The sequence below is a fragment of the Ursus maritimus genome, unplaced genomic scaffold (genome assembly GCF_017311325.1).
Source record: "Ursus maritimus isolate PB19 unplaced genomic scaffold, ASM1731132v1 scaffold_2, whole genome shotgun sequence".
Classification (NCBI taxonomy): Eukaryota; Metazoa; Chordata; class Mammalia; order Carnivora; family Ursidae; genus Ursus; species Ursus maritimus.
In genome coordinates, this window is record NW_024424452.1 from 89,441,925 (window position 1) to 89,462,146 (window position 20,222).

A 20,222-nucleotide genomic window follows, 5' to 3' on the forward strand; every position below is an offset into this window, starting at 1 on the left:
CCTAGAAATACGAGCCTATACTTTGCTTACCCACCATCTAGTTATCCTGAATGCTTACTCTTCCAAATTAATTTCAAGGAATATCTGTCTATAAAAGTGTCTCATGGTTCACAAGTCAGGATTATTTTTCCCTTAAAATATAAAATTCATTTACATATAGATACATACATAATATGTATATTATATCCCTATGAAAAATGTATTTCTTATTGTGAATGTCCTAGTCAAAGGAGTTGGACAGGTTCCCAAGCCTTTCCAGTTCACAGAGCTCTCAGTGTCTCAGTAATTTTCTCATGGTGCCCCCAAGCACCAAAAAAATACCTCCCAGTTCCATTTATTAGATCCATACAATCCAGTAAGTATTTGTGTCCTAACAACTTAGCAGCAGTTTGAAAAATACATATAAATGGAAAGAAAGGTTTTATTACTATACAACCACAATTACTTATTAATGAATGTGTGCACCAGCTACACATTACACAACTTCTCAAACCTTGAAATCATTTTGGACACTGCCACTTTCACTTATCATTTACACTGATTTTTGCACAGTACTTGCTTTTTATCACAGCAGCCCACCCAAACCCAGCTTCTTGAAGACATCCTGTCATCCAAAGGAATGTAGCACAACCTCAGAGACACTACCTCAAACTAGTAGTTTGAACAGTGTCCCACAGATGTCAAATATTACTGTGTTTCCCTAGAAAATTTTTAAATATTCCACAGTGCCTGTGAGTTCACTACAGTGCTCCAAGACACCTCATGGCACAGTCTGGGAATGCTGGGTTTAAGAAACACTGACCCTGGATGGCTCAGTTGGTTAAGCGCCTGCCTTCAGTTCAGGTCATGATCTCAGGGTCCTGGGATCAAGTACCACATCGGGCTCCTTGCTCAGCGGCGAGCCTACTTCTCACTGAGCCTGCCATTCCCCCTACTTGTCTCTAGCTTGCTCGCACTCTCTCTCTCTAATAAATAAATAAATGAATAAATGAATAAATAAATAAAATCTTTGGGGGGAAAAGGAAACACTGATCTAGCCTATGTACTTACTTTGTAAATTAAGAAATGACACTTAAGGTCACAAAGCTAGTAGAAAATAAATAACACATAGAAGTTTAACCTTACATCAACAAAAGTTTTGAAAGAGAATCTCATTGTGACATCATGTGGATGAAATCTACAGATCTCTGAAAAACAACTAAATTCAAAAATATATTTATATGACTGTAAAATAGAAGAAACTGTTTCAATGTTTTTTAGAAAAAAATGTTTAAAAAGTATAAAAGTGGGACTTATAATAAACAATACAAAAGTGTCTAAAGAAAAAAAAAAAAGGAAAGTCATCCACTCCCCCAGGGATAACACTGCTAATAGTTTAACATCTATCCTTACAGACTCTTTCCTATGCACATACAAAATCATAATAAAATCCCACTTTTATACTTTTTAAACATTTTTTTCTAAAAAACATTCAAACAGTTTCTTCTATTTTACAGTCATATAAATATATATATATATCATGAACATTCTTCCATGTCAGTACATAATAGTAATTGCAAACACTTATACATTTATTGGTGCTTACTAATAGTTTAACATCTATCCTTACAGACTCTTTCCTATGCACATACAAAATCATAATAAAATCAAACTAAATTTCTTTGCCCGTGTGTTTGCTTTTTCAAAACTGAATCATATTCCACAGTGTTATGCAACTTATTTTTCTCACTCAGTATTATATCATGAACATTCTTCCATGTCAGTACATAATAGTAATTGCAAACACTTATACATTTATTGGTGCTTACTATACTTACTTACGGCTTACAATAGCAACTCACTTAATTCTCACGACAGCCCTGTCAGGTGAGAACTATAATTACATCCACTTTATAGATGCGTTTAAGTAATTTGCTAATGGCTGCATCTAATAAATGATGCAGCTGGGATTTGAACCCAGAAAGTTAGCTGCATGGTCCCTGCGCTCAATGATACACTCAGCTGCTTCTCATGAAGTAAATACAGCTATCCCTCAACCTGTTAACAAGTGTGTAGTACTTCACAGCATAAAAGTACTATAATTTCAACTACTCCCCTACCAATGAAACATTTAGAACATTTTTTATTTATAAATACTACTGGCATTTACTTAAAACAACATTAAAATGAACATCCTTATAGATTTGCTCCTGTGCTCTGTGTTAAAATTCCCGTAAGATAAACGCCTAAAAATGAAACGACTCTATCAAATATGTGCCCCTTTAATTTTGATAAGTAACACCAAATTTCCTTCCAGAATATTGTTCTAGTTGTACCAATTTATAGTCCCAAAGACAGAGGGGAAGGCTGAGGTTTATTTTTAAGTTAACAAATATTTTTGATTCACTGAGGGGTCTATTTTGAGTTTTCACTCTGATATAGAATGAACAGATTGCCCAGTTGGTCACAATCATGATCTGATTTGATAATTATCTGACATTAAACAAGTGAAGACTTAGAGCTATACAGCGAATTCTTCATCCAGTTATGAGACCACTTTGGGTGAGATATTTCCCCTATATGATACTGTTCCCTTATGTGTAAAACGTGGGAATTGGACTAGGTGGCCTTCAAGATTTAAAACTCCCAATGCTGTAATTAAGAAGTGACTTAAAGTTATTAAGAGCCTATAATTACAGTACTAATTACATCAGGGTCTTAAGCCTTCTATTTTCTTTAAATCATAATAACTATTGCCAGAACACCTAAGTAAATCATTAAAATATCCAATAAAGTTTTCAGGATCCACCTGTGGCTTATTCTCAGTGGCTTTTTAATCCCAGGCTGTCATTCCCTGCTAACTACCAAACTTGAACATCTCTCTGGAGTATATTCTTAATAAGAGTTGATGTGTGCCTAGGAAAATGAACCAGTGTTTTGTTTTCTAAATATTATACCAAGACCACTCTTTAGTCAATTTATTCAACTAATATTTATTGATTAGTTTACTATATGCTAGCCACTGGGCATACAATAGTTAACAGAGGATCTCTGCCATCATGGAACTTACAGACTAAATGAGAAAGGCAAATAACCAACCAAAATAATCACTAGTAAATGTAAAGTTATACCTGTGATAATAATAAACAAAAATCTATTAGTGCAGGAAAAAAAAACCCACCATTCAATCTTTTGATTGTGTTTTTTTGGACTATTTGCGACACTAGAAATTGTATGACATGGGAAGAAAATGTCAATAAAGAAAATTATTTCGCAACTTGTCCCACGCTGCAAAAAGAGCACTCACAAGTGTACATGGCAACTTTTTTTTTTTTTTTTTGGCAAGTTAACTTTTTAAATCATCAGTTCTACAATAAAATCACCAAGATGTTACTACTTTTCAGTTAGGCTACCATGTGGCCCAAATATTGGTTTTTCATAACCAAGAGTATAAATGATTTGAATCCAAAGATGACAGAACTATGAGTATCCAAACAAAATGAGAGATGACAGGTCAACTACAATTTCTTAAAAACACTGTTCAAGCAAAAAGTACATACAGCCGTAAAGCCATCCATTATAATAATTCATGACTTGCTCATAATTAACAAAAATTACTGAAAGTACTGTTTTTAAAGAATGACAATCATCAGCATAAAGGAGTTAGTGACATATCAAAAGGAGCAAAAATAGAATTTTTTTGATTTAAAAAAAACCATGGTCCAGAAGTATCTATAATACTCAATTTAAAAATAAAATTAATCCTACAATGTTAACTAGACTTGTGGTGATCGCTTCAAAATACATACATATACAGAGCCAATACGTTGCACACCTAACACTAACACAATGTGTCAACTATACCACAATAAAAAAAAAACAATTCTAGATCTGCAGAAATAAGAGCATCACTCATATAAATAAATGAACTTCCTTGTGTGTCAATTTCCACAACTGCAAAACAAAAATATTTGCCAAATATACCTCACACTGCTCTAAAGACTAAATAAAATAACGTTATTTGGTGATACACCAAAAAATGATGTCAATTATTTTAAACAGCTGCTTTTTTGCTGCCACTATAACATAGCAATTTAACAAATAAAATTGGTTAGACAGGGACTCCGTCTCCTTTCTTCTGTCCATGATATGACAGAAGTGTTATAAAATGGGCAAAAGACTAGCAATCAAAAGCATTAGGAAAAAATTCACAACCCATAATTCATAATTGATTACCCCACAGGTTGGCTGTTTAAGAAGTAACACTCTTACATAATAATCTCAGAGAATCAGAGAAATTATCTCACATATGTATGAAATTGTTTAGTTATTAGACCTCACCATCACCACAAACACAGGTGCTGCTACTATGAAAAAATAAGATGTATTTATCCACACATACAAAGTATTTTAGCTTGATGTTTATTTTCTGATCAAAGCATCTTAAATTCAATGCAATGATGCTTCAATGCTTCAGATTTACTTTATTGCACTGAATGGAGTTCGTCAATTTTGCACACCAAAACTAATTCATATTACCCACCCATGGGTTTAAAGCAACTTCCACCATCCGTCTACCAACCAATCCCCCAAAGTCACAATCTCATGTTATTAGTAGCACACTGTGTTGTTTAAAAACAGTATTTTAAACTGAGAAATGTTTAAAGTGGAGAGCAGCTTTTAGTATTTTATCATTGCTTTTACAAACCGTTTCAAGCTGTTGCTAGGTTGGCCTAAGATAGCCTTTCCTTTAAAACCTTTAAATACAAGACAGGAGGAGGCATCGCTAACATGGCAACCTAACCATTAACGACTTTTCCAAATTCAAAACAAGGATCGCCATCAAAACAAAAAAATCAAAACAATCAGGTGGAGTGCATGGATACTGATTACTACTCCTGACAAGCTGTCCTATATGAAGGGTCTTTTCCTTTATGAAAGATTTGCTACTACACTAAAACCACGTTAAAATCTTATACCTATGTGCAACTTCCTATCTGAAAACTAAAAATCCAGTGAAATTCCAAACCGTATTTGTGACATTAGTTAAATATTATTTACCATGTTGGGCTACATTTCAAAAGAAGGTGGGGGGAAACACTGACAATTTTAAAAGCGTAAAGCTTTTTAAATCCCCCACTAAATCATTTGTGAATAAATCGGTAGACTACATTCGGCAGCGGCTAGACTGGAGCAGAAGATCAAAGTTTTCCCTATACTTGAGAATGTTTATCCTCCCCAAAAAGGAACAGAAACCAGTCATCCTTGCCACTGGAGCCAGTTGCCCGAAATTTCCTAAAATATGCCTCATCTGCAAGTGAAGGAGCACTTCTCGGGAGACCAAAGGCGAGAGGTATCGTACATCTTTCGCAGACGAGAGGAGGGGCGGGGAGAGCACTGGCAGGTAAGGAAGGAAATCCGTCTTCTGCAGGCACCGGTGGGACCTGAAATCCAGGTCTCAGGATGGCCCTCCCCGCAAACGCTCAGGACCCAGGGAGGTTCCCCGAGGGGGACGCCAGGCAGGGCCAGGGCTCCCGGCGCCCCGCCCCGCCTCTCTCGCCGCCACCGGGGACCCGGGACCGCGGACAGAGGCAGCAGAGGCTAAGCAAGCGTCCGCGGTACCAGCCACGTCCTCCCGGGTCTCACCTGAGAGTGTCGCCTCCGCCCTCGGCTCCCACGGTGCATCCCGCGGGGCCTGGCGGAGGGTGCAGTGATGCCGCCCCGACCGGCCCCAGGGCTGCCGGGCCTGGCCTCCCCGCTCCGGGGACGCACCGGGTGCCCGCCTCGCACCGGCTCCCGGGATCCGCCGGGCTGCAGAGAGGGAAGGAGAGGCGGAAAGGCTGCCTCCCCTCCCCCACAGCAAGCCTCCCCCTGAGCTGCGGCTCTCTGCAGTTCCCTCTGGCGCAGGTCCGGCCCCGCTCCCCCTCCCGGGAGTCACTTCGGCAGCGGCGGCCCAGTCGCCATTACAGCCCAACAACTGACACGGAGGAGCAGCGGCGCCGGCGGCAGTGGCAGTGGCGGCCGCGCGAGGCAGGGCGGGAGCAGTCCGGGCCCAGGCAAACCTCGCGAGAACTGTCCCGAGACCGTTCCACAGGAATATAACCTTCGGTTAGGGCCATGTTGAGTGTGGCTAAAAAAAAAAATGTGAGAGCGAAATAAGACGAAGAAAGAACACTCGAGAGCGCCATGTTTAGTGTGGCGAGTGTATGCTTTGCAGAACTCGGGAGGAGCCAGAGTAGATCCGCAGCGGAGACCTCCCCGCCCCCCACCCCCCACCCGCGGCCCTCCTTCTTCGGACGCTAATTGGGCCTTGTGGCTGCGCATTTCGTCCCTGGACAAAAAAAAAAAAAAAACAAGGTGGGGAGGGTTGACGAGGGTGAACTCAGAAGTCGAAATTGCAGCTTCTCAGAGTTTACGATGTTTCACCAGTTGTCGTCCAAGTAAATCTTCTTTACCCCAGTCAGTTTCAGAGTAATTGCAGCTCTGCGGCTGCTGCAGTTACCCACTGCTGTCACCGTGGCGGTTTTATTCGCTCGAGTTACAGTTGTGTTCAGCGTGCAGTCTAATGGCTAAAGACTCCAGAGCAAGTAAAACGGAGTTTTCTCCCGTTAGGCATAGGCATCGATAGAACGGTGCTTTGAGAGACTCTCTGTGATCAACATATCTTCTAATATCTTTATCCTCTTTCCCCAGTCTCCGCATGGTGAATTCTCTGTCATGTGCCAGGACTTAGCTGAAATGACATGTCTTCTGCAAATAATGCCACCTTCCGCTAGGTGCTCGCTTCACACTAGCTCCCTGCCCATGACTTTCCTCCACCTTCTGAACACCGATAGCTCTTTATCCAGAGGCTGTTTCTCATCTTTAAGTATCTTGAAGACCCTTTTGTCTCTCTGTACCCCAATAGGGCCTAGATCAGTAACTGGGACATTTTAGGTGGTCGATAACTGCTTGTTGAGTAGATCTCATCAGAAGCGGGAGGCAGTAACTACTCCCTCTTTGTAGGGCCTTTAGCTGTGCCTGAATAGGACGTAAGTGGATGTACCAAAATCCTGCAGGTGTGTAAAATGTGTACTGTGTCTCTAGGAAGCTGTGCTGGAGGGAAGAGCAGGAAATGTGGGTATCCCAATGGTGCCAGTGGTAGCAAAAAAAACAACTTAAGTAAAGAGTTATTTAGTTGTTTTCCCCATCCATTCTATGTAAAGCGGTGGGATAGATGCTTTTCATATGTTATTTCGCTGAATTTATTCAACCACCTTATTAAGTATTATAAAACTATTTTTTTAGAAGAGGAAAGGGGTTGTGAAAAGCTAAGCAATTTGCCCAATATTATACCATCAGTAAAAGGTAAATATAAGATTTGAGGTCTCCCTTACTCTAAAGCCTATTTATAATTCTTCACCCCCATGCTGCCTCCTGGGTAACAGAGAAAACACCAAAAGTTCCTGTCACTATGTGGAGAGCAATGCTATCCTCATATCAGCCTATGCACAGTTTCCGCCTCTCATATCTTGTGCTGATCCCTGCCGCTCCTTCACCTCCCAAATACCTCAAACACAGCCACTTCTCTCCTTTCTGACATGCCATAACTTTTATTGTTTACATCCTTACACATTAGCTCTTGCAGCATTTAACTGTATTTGACTCTAATGAATATTAAATTGCGATTTTTGAGTGAGGCCCTAAGGCAAACTGATAGCAGCAAGTAAATTATGAGACAGGCATCCAAGTGGCAAATTTGCAAAGAAGTAATATGACACCAAGTATGCAATTCTTGACCTCTCTCTCAAGACCCTTCAACCTGGTCAGTGATATGAAAGCCTTGAGAGATTGTAGAGTCACACAATTTGAGAGGAAGATTTTTGGAGAGAATGTGCAGAGGGGTGCAGAAGTAGCTCCTTCTTTACCTCAAACTCATGAGAAGGGCTTTGAGGAGACAACGTGTAAAGCTTGATGTGTGCACCAGAATCTGGAAGCCAGAGGAACCAGATGCTGGATTCAACCTGAAAAAGGTACAGGGACCTCAGCAGCCAGGTAGAGAATGGTATCCACCAAGTTAAGTGTTCTTGCTCCAAAAGAGGTGTCAGAGATAACTGAACCCGAAGTCAGAACCCATGTAAATAGTACCCCACTATTTGAGTTAAGAAAAGGTGGAGAGATATGTCATATTTGCTCGTGCATGTATAAGCTATCTCTACATGGATGCAGAAGACACTGCTATCACTGGCTGTCTGTGTGGAAGGAAACTGATGATGGGAGTAAGAGGGAGATTTATCAGTTGTACTCTTTTAGACTTTAAGAATTTTGAACCATGTGAAAATACTAACCATTTAAAAATAACTATTTTAAAATAAAGATTAGGTATTTTCCTTAAAAAAAAAAAAAAGAAGCTAATATGGAAGGAATCCTCCTAGAAGGGTAGCCTGCCAGGGTGAGTGGAACCCAGACGAAGAAGAGTATTTGGCTGGGGACAGAAGATGAGGGGACATTGGGAGTCCCCAGCTGAAGGAGGGGCAGTCACAGGAGCACCAATAACATTCCACAGGCAAGAATGGAATGGTCAAAAATGGGGAAAGGGAGAGAGGGAGGAGGAGATTTAAAAAGCCATAAGGAAACTGGTACGGCCACTGTGGAAAAGAGTAAAAAGTGAAAAATAGAATTATATCATCTAGTAATTCTACTTCTGGGTATTTACTCCAAGAATACAAAAAAACTAATTTGAAAAGACATACGCACCCCTATGTTTATTGCAGAATTACGTACAGTAGCCAAAATATGGAAGCAGCCTGAGTGTCCACTGATAGATGTGTGGGTAGGAAGATGTGGTGTACATACAGTGCAGTATTACTCAGCCATAAAAAAGAATGAAATTGTGCCATTTGCATCAACATGGATGGATCTAGAGAGTTTAATTCTAATTAAAATAAGTCAGAGAAAGACAAATACCATATGATTTCACTCATATGTGGAATTTAAGAAACAAAACGAACAAGCAAAGAGAAAAAAAAAAGAGACAAACCAAAAAAACCCTTAACTCAAGAGAACAAACAAATGGTAACCAGAAGGGTGGGGGGGGGATGGGTGAAGTAGGTGAAGGGGATTAAGAGCACACTTATCATGATGAGCACTGAGTAATGTATAGAATTGTTGAATCACTATATTGTACACCTGAAATTGCTATAAGCTATAACACTGTATGTTAACTATACTGGGTTTAAAATAAGATAAAAATAAATAAATATAAAAATATCACCACCAAAAAAATAATGATAACAATAATAATAAATAAAAAGCAGTAAGGTGACATGGTCCACCTTTGGAACATTGAATAAAAAAACTTAACAAATGCAGAAAACAATTGCAGATCAGTACCAACCGTTCAGGAAAGTTCAGTGATTAAAAAAACCAAACTGGGGGGCGCCTGAGTGGCACAGCGGTTAAGCGTCTGCCTTCGGCTCAGGGCGTGATCCTGGCGTTATGGGATCGAGCCCCACATCAGGCTCTTCCGCTATGAGCCTGCTTCTTCCTCTCCCACTCCCCCTGCTTGTGTTCCCTCTCTCGCTGGCTGTCTCTCTGTCGAATGAATGAATAAAATCTTAAAAAAAAAAAAAACTGGGGCACCTGGCTGGTTTGGTCAGCAGAGCACACAACACTTGATCTCAGGGTTGTAAGTTCAAGCCCCATGTTAGGGTAAAAAAAAATAAAAACAAACCTAAAAACCAATTTTTAAAAATGGCAGCCATTTGCCACAACATGGATAAAACTTGAGGACATTATGCTAAGTGAAGTAAATCGGACAGAGAAAGACAAATACTGTGTGATCAAAATATACACATATATCACATCGTTATGCTGTACACCTAAAACTAATACAACGTTATGTCAATTATATCCCCATAAAAAATAATTTAAATTTTTTTTAAATGGTAAGATGTTCTAATCACTAGCAATCAGGGAGAGACAAAATAAAACCATAATGAGAAACCATCTCACTCCCGCCAGATTGGCAAAAATTAAAAGGTCTGATAATACCACGTGTTGGCAATGACATGAAGCAATGGGAATTTTTATGCACTTCTGAGAGCTGTATAAATTGGTCTAATGATTTGGGAGAAGAGTTTGGAAATATGCAGTGAAGTTGAAGATGTGCCTATGACCCCACGATTTCACTGAAAGTGGTCCATGTTCTCAAACTCATTGTTGCTGGACCACAATAAGAAGAAGATCTTGTCCAAGTATATAAATCAAATGCATCACTAAGCACGCTTCAGGTGAGTGGACACTTTTTTTGAGGTAAGATTTTCTTGACCAAGGAGATGATATACTGATTTATATTCTGACCCAAGCTCCTTATCCCATCTCAGATTTGTATTAAATATCTAACTAACATAAAAAACGCAGGTGCACAGGAGATGAATACCAGAATTTTTACGGAAGCATTGTTTATAATAGAAAAAATAGAAAATAATACGTCCATCAGTAGGAGAATGGGTAAGCAAGCAGAGGAAAATTAAACACTGAAACACTAAATAGCAATGAAAATAAGTTAAAGAATAAATCTCGCAAATATAGTTTTAAAAAAGTGAATTGCAGGGGCGCCTGGGTACCTCAGCTGGTTAAGCACCTGCCTTTGGTTCCGGTCATGATCTGGAGTCCCCACAGGTTTAATCATCCTTACAGCCCGAGATGAAAACATGGCAAAAATTTGCCTGTGGTAAGAACACACTGGACCATCTCAGCAGAGTCTACTTGTTATTGGACAAACCTGTAGGTATAAGTCGATGCTTTAAAAACCGTATGTTTCTCATGCTTGGTGCCATTCAGTCAGTCCTGAGACCATGACGCAGTTCGCAGAAATGCCCTGAGATTTTGAGATTCTGTGAGAGAGCACATGATGAAGTCTACTGCTGCCAGAAATACATGATGTGGAATGTACCTGAAAGTTCTTTGAGGATTCAGTCATTCACAGTCACAGATAAAATACAGGAAGACAGCAAGCAGTGTTGGTCTACTCACTGAAAAAGAGGAACTTGGGATTTGAGCTCATTTGTGGCTCAGAATCTTGTTCTTCTTCAGTGTAAAAAGTTACCTGACCCTTGCAAAATGCCATATCTTGGAAGAAAAGAAATTCCAACAAAACAAGGTCTAGTAAAACTAAAACAGAGCCCTTTACTTCACTTCCTTTACTTACAGCCTCCTGAGTAAATATTAAAACAGATTGGTTCTGCTTTACTGCTAGGTAAAAGGTTTATCCTTATCTGGAAAAGTCAAGACATCACTCTTAAGAAAGAGATCAGAGAGATTTTCAATGAATTTAGCAGCAAACAAGCCTAAGTAAGCACAAACATATTTAGATGGTCTGGGAATTTATTTTCTAACATTAAAAAAGATCTTAAAACTCCATTCCGGGGGTGACTGAGTGGCTCAGTTGGTTAAGTGTCCAACTCTTGATTTTGGCTCAGGTTATGATCTGAGTTGTGAGACCTAGTGTCACTTCAGGCTCTGTGCTGAGTGTGGAGCCTGCTTAAGATGCTCTCTCCCCACAAAAAAGTTAAAAAAGAAAAAAAAAAACGATTCTCTCTCCCTCTGCCTCTCTTTCCCGTTCCTGCATGCACCCAGTCTCTCTGTCTCAAAAGAGAAAAAGAAAAAAAAAACACTCAAAATAATCTATAAATACAATTAATATTGATTTCGCACAAACCAGTTGTTGAGAATGAAATCCTTATGATAGAACACCTCAGGGTTTGTAAGGGCTTGAAACTCTCATATTGAGTAGAAGGGCATTGTTGATCCAACCTAGATCTGATTCTAAACCCTCTACTCACACTGACTTGCCCGGTGACTCTAGAACAAGGAATTTAACCTGGATGGACCTAATGTTAGTAGGGATTCTGATTTTAGGGTATGTATCTCTTTCTTAAGGTATAGGATATGGCTTAAGGATGTAATGGGACTGTAGGACAAACAGTTAATCATAGGTAGCATCTACACTTTTCTCCCAACCTGTTTTTGAGTTATTCATTCATACTGGTTGGTAAAGGTAGCTAGAATTTAGGAAGTACATCCTGTATTGTATAACATGAAAAGGATAAACATGTCTTTCACAAAGGGCACGCCCCTTCTTCATGATCACACATAAAACAAACCTGTTTAGAAAACCCAGACTGGGGCGCCTGGGTGGTAGAGTTGGTTAAAGCGTCCCAGCCTTGATTTCAGCTCAGCTCATGATCTCTGAGTCCTGAGATCGAGCCTGCATTGGGTTCTGCGCTCATTGTGGAGTCTGCTTGGGATTTTCCCTCCGCCCCTCCCCCTGCTCGTCCCCTCTCTCTCTTTAGTATTAAAAACCAAACCAAACCAAACAAAACCAAGACTCTTAGCTATAGAGAACAAACTGGTGGTTACCAGAGGGGAGGTGGGCAGGGGATGGGTGAAATAGGTGAAGAGATGTGATGTGAGCATTGAATAACTATATTGTACAACCAACTATATATTGTTCAATAACTATATTGTACACCTGACACTAATTTAACACTATGTTAATAGACTGGAATTTAAAAAATAAAAAAAAATAATGTAAATAAATAAAACCTGTTTAATGGAGTACTGCGCATTTAGTTCTAACAGTTAGTGAAAAACTCATAGAACGGATAGATGGATGAATTCATTCTACCAATGAAGTAGACTGGGAGAACTAGGTAAACATTTAAGAAAGAACAAAGTCCATTCCTTAAATATCTGGTTGTTCAGTTCAAAGTAGCTTTTCGGGGATTGAATTATCTGGAAAATTGCTTCAAATCCACACTTCACTTTTGATGGCTAATCCCTCCCTTACAATGAGTACTGAAGTGCTATTGGAATAGAGCCAAGCCATGGGGTTAGTGAGTGTCTTCCTTTTTCTATTTTTGATAAGGTCAAAAGCAAACTAGGATTTAGAACAAATCTGAGGCTGATTTTTTTTTAAATATAGAGGCTTAAAATCATAGATTAATTTGTTGTAGTAATTGTGAGACATCGGAACCAATGGGTATATCTCAAAAAACATTTTTAATAAAAGCATTGTTGAGCGTAAAAAAGTCACTTGCTTCAACAATGTCTGCAGTCTAACTTTTATGTAAATAAAAATCAAAATAATTCTAGACATTTTCTCTAGGTATATATATATTTATATATTTATATTCAAGTATATAACTACATAAAAATAATAGACTCTGGTGTTTGGGAGTGGGTCTGAATTAGGTGAGGCTGACTTTTGGTCATCTTATTACTATGATTTGCTTTCATCTTCTTAGGATTCCACAACAAGATTTGCAAATGAGACAACCAGTATGCCTAAATCTAAGTCCCAAGTCTTTCCCATTTTCCTCAAATTAAGTTTTATACTTGTTAAGAACAAGAGCACTTCAGAAATGGGTGATTTTGAAATTTTTTAAGCTTTAAAAATTCTGTTTTCCTAATTTACCTCCATACACCTTCAAAGATTAGTCTCTTTTAATGTTGAGTGCCTTCTTTTTAGTATTTTCTCTGTTGGCATTTCTTTTAAACAGCTTAACTAACAAGCATGGTAATCCCTTTACTGTACAAGGGCAATCCCTTTTTCTCAGAACAATCTTAAAGAGAAGAGTGTCTCTTCTGAGAGCATCTCTCTGTTTCAATGCTGTTTTATGGACCAATAATACAAATGAAATAGGCAGTGGAACATCATAGACCAAGACAGCTGCCATTAAAAAAGAAATGCTGAAGAATATGTCAGAATAAGGTTACACGTAACCAAACCAGGTTATATTTTGCAAGGGGTGAACCACCCTATTTACAGGCTGTGGAAAGTTTTAAACTCTTGACAGGAGATTTTCTGCAGCCCTTTCAAAAATAGAAAAAGGCAGCTGGGTGCCCAGTGTGGAAGAAGACCCACAGGTTTTAATGGGGCTTATTGGCCACTAAAAAACACTCCTGGAATCCCAGGATTGGGTGCTCCCCACCTGTTGAAACAAGAAATGAGAACATGTGAGCATTTGGTTACAAATCCTACTGCCTGAACCAAACGTTATAAGGGGGCAAAAGCAGCTGGAGCTGTCTGACAGAAAAACTGACAGGCAGGAATAAATGATGAAGGGAGAGCTGGTTTTGGAATTACAAGTGATTGCATCGGTTAAGCATGAATGGAAAAATTTGCACAAACATACATACTGTTCTAACACATGCTGATAATTATTTTACGTATATAAGTGGTTATAACTAATACATATGCATTTTACATAACTAATTTTATATAACAAATACAACCTTTAGTAACCTCAGCTATTCACACACACTGTCTTGCTTAATGCTCACCAAAACCTGTGGAGTATCACCACAATCCCTCTCTCAGATGACGAAGCTGAAGCCTGGAGCCATGATGTGGCTTGCTTTTGGCCACAGGCTGAAGAGTGGAAGAGCTACGCGTGGAACCTCCATCTTCTGAGTCCAGAAGGCGTGCCTGCTCCACTACACAGTGTGGCTGCTCAAAGCAGTTGGAGTCTCTTTAGAAAGAACCCTGGAAGGGACACCTGGGTGGCTCAGTTGGTTGAGCGGCTGCCCTCGGCTCAGGTCATGATCCTGGGGTCCTGGGTTTGGCTCTTGCTCAACGAGGAAGCCTTTTTCTCCTTCTGCCTGTGGCTCCCTGCTTGTGTTCTCGTGCTCTCACTCTCCCTCTCTCTCTGAAAAAAAAGAGAAAGAAAGAAAGAAAGAAAGAAAGAAAGAAAGAAAGAAAGAGAAAGAAAGAGAAAGAAAGAAAAGAAAAAGAAAGAAAAGAAAAAAATCTTTAAAAAAATTTTAAAAAGAACACTGGGCTGTGGATTTCTGCATGTTGGTAGAACCAAGAAGATAGGAATGACTAAGGGAGAAATAGCTGGGTTTGCTGGGTTCGTGATTCCTCTCTTTGCCCAACTCTCTGGTAACCTTTTAACCATACCACACAAGTGAAAAAAGAAAGGATGTGTGTATGTAATGTGTATATCTGTGGATGTTTATGTGCAGCTCTCTGCCCTAAATTAACCTGATCTCCCATCAGTAACCTCAATCCTGAGCTCAGGCCAAAATGAAGGCGAAATTTACAAATTCTCCATTTTGAAATGTAGTTAGAGTTCACATGCAGTTAATATTATCAAACTTTATTTTTGTCCTGTGATTATTAGTTTACTTCTAGCACAAGTATTTGATACTAGTATATATAAATACAAGTTTGTATTTGTGATTTTTAAAAAAGATTTATTTATTTATTTGAGAGAGAGAGAGAGCACAAGTGGGAGGGGCAGGGGGAGAGGGAGAGGGGAGAGAATCTCCTGCTGACTCCATGCTCAGCATGGAGCCCAACATGGACCTCAATCTCACAACAGCTGATATCATCACTTGAGCCAAAACCAAGAGTCAGTCGCTTAACCAATGGAACCACCCAGACCCTCCTGTTTTCGTGACTTTTGTCAGAAGTAGTAATACCAACTCTGCACGGAAAAGTTTGTGTTCATGAAGCAGACTATAAAAGACTTAAAAGATTTTGGAGATTAGGGCTAAAGTCAAAGTAACATTCTTGAAAGGATAACAAACAAGAACCACCCTCTCCCCTCATAATTTGTTCCCACAGAAATTACAGAATTTTCAGGGACAGTTCTGAGTTGAGTGGGAGTAGAAAGTATAGAATAATCCCTAAACCTTTCCTGTTCATGCCCACTTTACCAAAAATGATGTATGACACGCACCCACAGAATAACCATTAGGACACTGGATACTATCTGACATAATTTCGTATGGTTCTGTATTAGATACTTAATATATTTCTACTAAATAACCTAAACCTAATGTGGATACTTTTTTGAATCTGGGATAATTTATTTTTGAATCACCTCTTAAATTTCTCCCATGAAAAGCAACCATGACTTCCAACAAAAGCATTTTCATGTAATTGTTTACAGAAGATAATAACGGTTTTAAAAGTACAGTTAATACAAATTTACACCAATAAATGTCTTTTGGATCTGGAAAGCTGACCTAGTGATACGAATAGAAAAGTAGATTAGATTCCTGAAATAAATTTCTGGTTCCATCACTGACTCACTGTACATGCTTAAGTAAGTTACTTAATCTCTTGGTATCTTAGTTTCTCCACCTATAAAATGGGGGTGATAATGTTTGCTATTAGATAATGTCAGCAAAGTACTTGGAGAACCTCAGATGAAAGGCGCCACAAGTATTTTGCTATCTTAAGCATGACCTCATAGTGTCTGAAAAATGGACTTTACCAGGCTTGCTGATTATCCCAGCCCCTTAATTCCAAACTCTTCCTGTTCAGCTGCTTTCTGGCTTTACACATTTCTGTTTATATTCTTTACATATTTTGACTTCATTGTGCTGTTTGTATTGTTTCAAGGAGAGTTGATGCTTTGAGGAAAACATGATTTGGGTTTTTTGCTTGTTTGAACTCATGCTTATATTTAAGATTTGAAACAAACATAGAGCACCTAAACAACTTTCTAATTATGGGAGACAACCATAGCTATGTGAATTATATTGGCCTTATCCATCCATCCCACTTTGTTATTTATATTTTATTTAATATTAAAAGGTAATTTTTAGGATGCACATATATATTTATATTCCTCCCTGAACACTTTATGAAAGATTTAAGGCAGATGTTGAGACTGCTGTAAATTTTGATGTTTGTGCCACTTTCCTAGAGGAATGAGATAACATGATACAAAGGCAAAAGATTCGTTGCTTAGAACTAAATCTGAGCTCAACCTATAGTCCGATCATCTAATATGCATTGATCTCCTTGGGAAAAATGGCAAAGGTCAAATAGTTCCTTCAAGAATAACCACATGACTCAAAAAGCAGACCTGCTGATTCAATAACGATAGTACTTAGAGGTGAAGTCAGAGATAGAAAGTTGGCTACATTTCCTGAACAGAAAAACACTTCATCTCCTCCGTGTCTATCAACCTGCGTATCCAAGGCTAATACAAATATTTCAGAGGAGCAAAGCTCTGGTCTTTGGAACCTACCATCTAACGATAGGAAATCTAATTCTTTGGGACTCTTTCCAAAGAGAAAGATTTCATTGGAATTTGCCCACAAAGATGTTCTGTTTCAAACAGCAAGTATTGCACTACATAACCACGGTTTGAATCATCTGTTGAACAATGGACAGATCATGGACTGCCAGAGATAAGACTCTTTCAGAGGAGACATTGAACAAAATACTTTGGGCTTTACAATATTTTCAGGTATTAGAACCTTTGCCAATTTTATAGAACTGGCATTGGCAGAGATTTTAAATATCTAGTTCAATGCACATTCAAGTTAGGAAATCAGAGCCGCAGTCTGCCTTTGCTCTTAGAAAGGTGTTCTTCCTAACAGAGCTTCAAACCTTTTTGCCAGATTTTGTCTCTATAGAGGGGTGTACATTTCATCAGGTAATGAAGTGATTCTGTAAGTCAGGCACTATGTTTCCCTAAATTATAACCATTATATGTTTATGGTTATAAGATACAGTTTAACATTTCACTTAAAAAGTAGATATTTTGGGGGTGCCTGGCTGGCTCAGTCAGCAGAGCATGTGACTCTTGATCTCAGGGTTGCAGTTTTGAGCCCCGTGTTGGGTGTAAGAGATTACTTAAAAATAATTTTTTTTTAAAAAGTAGATATTATGAGGGGATAGAATGTAGTATGGGGTTAAGAAGGTAGGTTCTGGAGTCAGATGGTCTGAGCTCAAATTCTACCTCCAAAGTAAAACTTCATGTCTTTGTTTTCTCGTGTATAATAGGGAGATAGTAATAGTGTGTACTTCAAAAGTCTATGAAAATTGAACGAGATACCATATGTATGGTGCCAATCATGGTGCTTGGCACAAGTTAAGTGCTCAAAAAAAACATTAGCTATCATTCCAAGTTTACAGTGTGGCACGGGTTCGGGTCTTTGAGAAGCAGACTCAGGCAAAATTTTGTGTGCTGGATGTTTACTAGGGAATGCCCTTGGGATGAACACCTATGGAGAGGAGGCAAAGGAAGCAGGATGGGGGTGAGGGGGGAGTCACACTATAATACAGGTCCTATAGCCTCAGCTAACTACATGGGAAAACTCTGGAGTGAAAATGGTCCATCCAAATTGCATTGCGTTGGGCTGAGAAGCTGGAGCCTTTATATTCCCTTTATCAGTCATTGAATGTGTACCACTCTCCCCCTAACCTGGCATGACCTTGGGCAAAATGACTCTCTGCTGCTGAAGTAATCCATAAAGTGGTTGGTAGTGAGGGCTGTTCACTGACTGCATGCCCAGCATTTGGTTCTTTCTTTACGGAGATCTAGGTGGTACATCTTTGTGTTCCACACAGGGTAGTCTGTGCTTCACTTGGAAAAGAATCTCAACCAATTACAATCGCTTGAATAGAAGTGAGGTCTTTAAGGATAAAAGTGGGATAGTGAAGCTGAATAAGCCATGAAAGATCGGAGAAAGAGGTCTCTATGTGTGACAGAAAGCTTTCTCATTCTTTATAATTCCCCAGACTTTTAGAGAGGGTGGATTCTGGTTAATTAGAAGACCTTTAATGAACTGCGATGGGTTGTGGTTTGTGATGGAGATGTAAGCTAGGAACAAGCCCAAGTACTCAGCATGAGGGTCGCTCGGGAGGGTGGAAATAGAAGTCAGCCAGTTGATGTCACAAAGAAGAGAGGAGAATCAATAGTAAGAATTTAAGTGAACACAAATGGCTTTGGAACCCTTTGGTGTCCTTGGCACTTTCTATGTGCTCTGCACAGATCAACTGACTTAATCCTCACAACACTATAAGATAGTATTTATATTATTTTCCCCATTTTAGAGAAGAGAAAACGGAGTCGGAGAGAAGTTAAGTAATTTGCCAATGTCATTGAATTGAGCTTGAGTAAGGTGTAGAGTTGGGAGTTGGACTCAGGCAGTCAGACTCCAGACTCCAGATTGTAGGGGGTGTGCTCTTAGTAAAACTTTCCCCTCTGTTTCTGTGCAATTACCAATGTTCCTGATGCAAACTCTTTCTCAGCAATTCAAAGAGGTGCCGTTTTGCATCAAGACTGAGAGAGGGCACACAGGCTGTGTGGTATGTAGGGACAGCTAACACCTAGGTTACATATAGGTATTTCGAAAGGATCAACTGTGACTCCACACTGCAGGTCTTTAGTTCCAGAAGCATGATGCAAGTATGAGTCAACAGGTAGGAGTGCATGATGACTGTCTCACCCTGCTCAAAATTCTTCAGACTCTTAGTGTGTGCGACATTGAATTCCACAAAGCTGGGCAAGGAGGAAAGAAAGACAGGGGTTTAAAGGAGAGCCACATATTGCATGGAGCCTTGGGTGTTATACACAAACAATGAATCATGGAACACTAGCTCAAAAACCAATGATGTACTGTATGGTGACTAACATAATAAAAATAAATAAATAAAGGAGAGCCACAAATAAGAACCTACAAAATGGAAAACTACTCCAACCTGTATAGATCCTGAATAGATTGGGGGGAAATACCATATTTGTGGGTTCTAGAGACTATATACATAGTGGTTGACAATAGATGCTTTAAAGCCAGACCGCCTAAATGCAAGACTGCCTAAATTCCAATTTCTGTCTCACCACTTTTTCCTTGGGGGTTCTCGAGTGTCACTTTACCTTTCTGTGCTTCAGCTTCCTGTCTATTAAATTGGGATAACAGTACTACCTCACAGAGCTATCATGAGACTTGAACCCGTTAATACCTGTGAAGCACTTGAAATGGTGTTTGGAGCTTTAATAAACACTTAGTAAGTAGCTGACAAAAAATAGGAAAGGGCGATAGACAACTTAATACATATTCAAATATGAAAACCTTCATGTAGATCTTTTCCATCTATATGGTAGATGAAATGAGAAATCCACTTAAACTATGAGAGACTGAGAGTTTTAAAAATTGCCTATGAAGAATAACTACTGAGTGAATGTTCTCTGTAAAGGGCTGCATAGCATGGAGAAGATTCTCAAGTTCAGCCTAAGAGTGGTACTCTCTAAAATTGCGGGGGGGGGGGGACTTAAAAAATCAAATTTGAATCAGATACATAGTCTCCTACCACCGCACTTGCCCAAGACACAGCCTGAAAACTAAAGAAAGCTCAGTGCTCTTTTGAGGGACTTATAACACATTGATAATAGCCATTATATATTAAGATAGTACCTGAAGTCTTAATAACTGTTCTCTGTTTTCAGCAT

The 20,222-nt window shown here is 39.2% G+C and overlaps 1 protein-coding gene across 1 annotated transcript in view; it reads right to left on the reverse strand.

Annotated features, from left to right (window-relative positions):
- The window catches only part of CEP350 (centrosomal protein 350), a 150,859-nt gene extending 144,634 nt beyond the window's left edge, over nt 1-6,225 (reverse strand). The window contains exon 1 of the mRNA XM_040636325.1: nt 5,626-6,225. The gene's annotated coding sequence lies outside the window, so the exon portion shown is untranslated. The remainder of the gene's footprint in view (nt 1-5,625) is intronic.
- Between the last annotated feature and the right edge of the window lie 13,997 nt (nt 6,226-20,222).